We start from the raw sequence: 5,765 nt of genomic DNA on the forward strand, positions 1-5,765 counted from the left end.
TCCTGCAATCTGTTATGATCTACGAATATCTACGTGGTGTACACGCTAGTCGCTCATAACTTGCACAAATTCGTAAAATTTCAATAAGTCTTGTGTGATCTGTTATAGTCTGCGACTATCTACGTGGTGTCCATTGACACTTAACGTTAGTCGCCTATAACTCACCAAGTTACATTTAAAACCATATACTCACACTAATTATACATACTTTGTTTCAATAAGTCTTGTGTGATCTGTTATAGTCTGCGACTATCTACGTGATGTCCATTGACACTTAACGTTAGTCGCCTACAACTCACTAAGTTACATTTAAAATCATATACTCACACTAATTATACATACTTTGTTACAGTCTGTAATCGTTTGCGCAGTATCTGGTAATATCTATTCGTCTTGAGTACTAATTATTTATAACATGCTTTTAACTAAGTAAGGTTTCTTAACTCTATGTCATCGATCTAAACTAATAACGGTTAATCATATTTTATTCACTCTCCTTTCCATTTTCTTGGTTGTATTCGTTGTCGCTATCATCGCTCGCTGGGTCATTAAAATTAAGCCATGGGTGTAATTTATCGATTGCTACTACATTTTCATATCGTTTGTTTCCTCTACGAGTTATCGGTGTATCTTCTACCAAAAATCTATCGTTTGGTAAAATCTTTGTAATACGATAAGGGCCTTGGAACCTGGCCACTAATTTTTTCGGTTTTCCTAACATTGCCTGATCTGTTGAAGTTCTTTCAATTCTTACTAAATCCCCTACTTTATAGGGCGTCGGTGCCCTTCTTCGTTTGTTAAATCTCTTTTCCGCAATATTTTGTTGTCGTTGTATTTTTTCGTTAGCTTCGGTCCTCATTTTCGCTAGATCACCGCCACTGACGCGATGTTTCGTTGCATAAATCACATCGCTAATTATATTTTCGGAAGCATTTATTAATTTACATCCGAACAATAATTCCGAGGGGCTTTTTCCTGTTGTGTCATTCGTTGTGGTATTTATAGCTAACTGTATCTCACCTACATACTCGTCCCATGTACAGTCCTTTTCGTCATGGCTGCGGGCGCCAAGGGCACTAATAATAGTTCGGTTAAAACGTTCTACCTGCCCGTTCGCCCTGGGAGTGGCGACTGCATTTAATACATGTTTTATTTTATGTTCCTGTATAAAAGCTTTAAATTTGGAACTTGTAAAACATGTTCCTCTATCTGTAATAATACGAGTTGGTGTCCCAAAATAACCGAAATGCTCTTTAAAAACTCTAATTGCTGTCATAGTTTTAGTATCTCGAACTGCCTTAATATTAATATATTTTGTGAATGCGTCAATAATTACTAACAGATAAGTGTTCCCTCTTTTACTGCGAACGAATGGACCCAGGTGGTCAGCATGTAAAGTATGAAAAGGCACATTGATCTTTGGTATTGCATGGAGAAAACCCTCCTTTGGGCCTCCAGGTGCCTTATGATGCGCGCATTCTAAACACGCCGAAACATATTTTTTTACAAATCGGCGCATCCTTGGGAACCAGAACGACTCCCGAATACGCGATAGTGTTTTTTCAAAACCAAAGTGCCCTGCATTATCGTGATTCATTCTCATTATTTGCCATCGAACCCCTTTTGGCACTACCCATTTTATCTCACCATTAACTTGTCTATATACGTTGCCACCTTTAATTTTATAATTCTTATGCACGTCTATCATATGCCCTACTTCCTTATGCTCTAGTACCTCCTTAATTTTTCCGATTTCTTCGTCTGCACTTTGAACGGTAGCTATCCAATTCGTTACATCTATTTGTAATACGTCTAACGCGCATTCGCCCATACTCGCATTTAATTCAATAGCTGGGTTGCGACTCAGTGCATCTACGTGCGCCATACGTGTGCCCGGTCTATATTCAATTTCGCAATCGTATTCTTGCAACTGAATCCACCATCGTGCGATTCGCGGCACTAAGTCACGCTTGGTTAACACGGTTCGCAGTGCATTGCAATCCGTAATTATCTTGAACTTTAGGCCTAAGAGATAAACGCGGAAGCGGCGTAGGGCCTCAATTACCGCAAGGGTTTCTAAGTCGTATGAGTGCCATTTTTGTTCGTCTGTAGTTGTTTTTCTGCTATAATACGCGACTGGTTTTAGTGCCCCCTCGGCATTTCGTTGCATCAAAATGCCCGCAATCCCTACTTTTGATGCATCTGTATGTAATTCCGTTTCCCGTTTCATGTCGTATAATGCCATTACCGGTCGTTCAATTAATTTTTTTTTTAATTGGTTGAAAGCTTCTGTCTGTTCGTTTGTCCATTTCCATTCTGATGTGTTTTTTAGTAAATCAGTAAGTGGTCGCGCTATCGTGGCAAAATTTTCTACGAATCGCCTATAAAAACTTGCAAGTCCGATAAACTGTCTGATTTCGTGTACGTTTCTAGGAACAGGAAATTTTGAAACAGCGTTCGTCTTTAGCGCCCCTGGTTGAATCCCGTCCCCGCTAATTTCAAATCCTAAGAAATCAATATTTTTGTGAAAGAATTTACATTTACTTAGTTTCAAGGTTAACCCACTTTCGTTTATCAGTGTTAAAACTTTGTCTAGTCGTTCCAAGCCTTCGTCTACCGCTCGTGCCGGAATTAGTATGTCATCCATATATATCAAGGCAAATTTATTTTTTACTTCTGCTAAAATTTTATCCATAGATCTTTGGAACACGGATGGCGCGTTAGCTAACCCGAACGGCATACGCTTAAACTGATATTGTCCATCTGGAGTAACAAATGCAGTCTTATCTTGTGATTCTAAAGCTACGGGAATTTGATAATAACCGGATGCCAAATCAAGAGTCGTGAACAGAGAATTCCCCGCCAATAAATTTAATTGATCGTCTATTAGCGGCAAGGGGTAGTGTTCCTTACGCGTTTTACGGTTTAGCGCACGATAATCTATGCATAATCTCTTATCCCCTGTTTTCTTTTTAACAAGTAAAACTGGGCTAGCGTAAGAAGATTCGGATTCGCACACTATGTCCGCATCGATCATTTCCTGTACCATTTTCCGTACCGTTTGTCTTTCTGGCACTGAGAGTCGGTACGGGCGATATACGATAGGTTTTGCGTCTGTCAGTTCTATTTCCATCTGTGTAATGTTTGTAAAACCTAAATCCCTTAAGTTTTGAGAAAAACATGTCTTATGCTTCATTAGTAGGTTCTTTAATTTAATAACTTCATCGTTAGTTAAGTGCTTACCATAGTTTAATATTGAATTGGACTTTAAATCTTCTAATTCTAACATTCTTACGTCTTTATATCCACCGCTGGGCGCCGCGCGCGTAATTAATGTCGCCTGTTTCAACTCTAGTATATTTTTGGAAATGTTTTGTATTATAAGTCTACTCTTCCCCTCTCGAATCTCATATTCACCTGGCATCAAGTAATACTCTTTGCCTGCTTCGTTCCGTAACGAGCCTCTTACGTATATGTTTCCCGAATAATTTACGTCACAACAAATCGGTATAGTTGTTGTTTCCCCGGGTTGTGCTATGGTATCGTTTTGCAGTGTAAAAGATAATTTAGTCGATGGATTTCGGTCAATTGTTAGCGATTCAGCTGTTTTAACTATGACGATCCCGGGTTGTTCAGTGAAATTCTGTCCTATCAATATTTCATAACGGATTACGCTGTCATCTACTACATATGCGTCAATAGTTTCACTTATGCTGCCAATTTCTATAGTAATCTTAGCAAGACCTACTGGCATTATCGAGTTTTCGCCAATACCTCGAAGGATCGGCAAGTTGTTAATCGTCCACGTTATTCCTAACTTAATTGCCTCACTGTATTTTAATAGAGTGCACTGACTACCCAAATCAATATAGCCCTTCACCTGTTTGTCATTTACCTTTAAAGTTGTCACGTATTTATTATTACCCGCTCCTTCTAATTTACACAGCATTACATTCTTTTCTTTAGATTCTTCGTTCTTCATATTTTCAGTAGATAATTTACGGCATTCCGTGACTAAATGACCTAACTTATTGCATGCTGTGCATCTCCTTGTTTTTTTTGTACATTTAAAACTGTAATGCCCCTGCTCACCACAATTGTAACACGTAACCGGTGTCAGGGACGACGATCCAGCTGTCTTTGGTTCGTTGTTTGTATTACTAACACCGTCTTTGACCGCCGCGAAATTTGCTCCCTTGTCTAAGCTATTTTTCGCCCTGCCCAAACCTCTCGGTGGTAGCCCAGCCGATTGAAAGTACGTTAAAATTTGTTCAGGTTCCGTACACTTTGTGGCTTTTGCGCCCAGACGCACTGACCGGTCGTCTAATCCATGCAGCAAGCAATCTACCGCGCGTTTTCCTTTTATTTCCAAACGGTTTAATAAGTTTATTTTGTCATAGAAATAAAGTTCTAAGCTTTCTCCAAACCGAGCCCTCCGCGCTAGCATTTCGGTCAACAATTCAGCATAATCATCTTTACTAGGGAACGATTCCGTTAATTTAATTTTCCATTCTGCCCACGAGTAAGTCATCGTCGGCAAGGCTTGATACCACGACTTGGCTATCCCGGTAAGTTTCGGCATGGCGTAATGTATAATCTGATCATCACCCCATTTGTACATCTTAGCGCATTCCTCTACTTTACTTAACCAGTTATTAATCGTTTGATTTTTATTCATCGGATCGAATTCGGGTATTACGTTACCTATCATAGGGAATCTATTTCCCTCCGACCTATTATTGGTTAACTTATTCACTAGCTCGGTGAAAAAAAATCGGGTGCTGTCGTCCGCCATGTTTTGCCCGCTCAGCGGAAGGGCTTTGTCTCTCACCCTCCCCCGCTCTCCTCGACGGTCTCGTCCACGGCTTCTGCTTCCGTACCTTTCGGAACTGCTGCTACGACTGCGGCTGCTACCGTCGTCTTCGCGATAATCATGCCGCTTACGATGATCTCGTCGATGTCGACGTCCTTCAGGAGGCTCCCCTCTGACGTCCCTCTTTGTCCCGTCGTCACGACAGCTGCTGCGTCGATCTCGTTCGAGCGAGCGGCCCTTGCTATACCTCTTCTTATCCTTCGAACGCTGCCTTTTCTTTTCCGATTTTCGCTTTCTTCGCCGCTTTCCCTCGTCTCGATCGCTTCCCATAGCGGCGCCGATGTACAGCACACGAGGTTATCCCACTTCTGATATGTAAAGGTCAGGATAATTGACTAACTCGGGTGTCTTTTCTTACTATCTTTATCACGCCAGAAGTACAATGATCTTGTTCAGACGCCTTGTATTATTACAGTATCGACTCTGTCGTCCACGCAGTGGATAATCTATACTCGAAAACAGTAACTCTCACGTCCTTACAGTTTCACCGTCTATCTAGTTCTGCCCGTTCCTTGTCCTTCCACACAAGAACCCCGCTCTCCCGCGCTACCCGCACTCGTCCCTTTTATGCATACGTCATACTTCGTTACGTCATTCGATAGGCGCGCCAATGCGCGTCTATACAAGACCGCCTACTTTACATTCGGCCATCCTGTTATGAGTGAGTCCCTTCACTCAGAAATTGGGACAGAGGAGTATTTTACCTATTAGACCTTGTAACTCTTGTACGATATCTCAGCCTCACACTGATTGCATAATTTGTAGTCTTATATAGTTAGTCGCAGTCTATGATTATCTATGTGGTGTCTAATATCTATTGTTCATTTGCATTTCACACTAATCGCTTGCGTTACATGGTTTATCTATGTGTTAATTTAACTTATGACAATTC

Source organism: Wasmannia auropunctata, unplaced genomic scaffold (genome assembly GCF_000956235.1).
Source record: "Wasmannia auropunctata unplaced genomic scaffold, wasmannia.A_1.0 LD335973.1, whole genome shotgun sequence".
Classification (NCBI taxonomy): domain Eukaryota; kingdom Metazoa; phylum Arthropoda; class Insecta; order Hymenoptera; family Formicidae; genus Wasmannia; species Wasmannia auropunctata.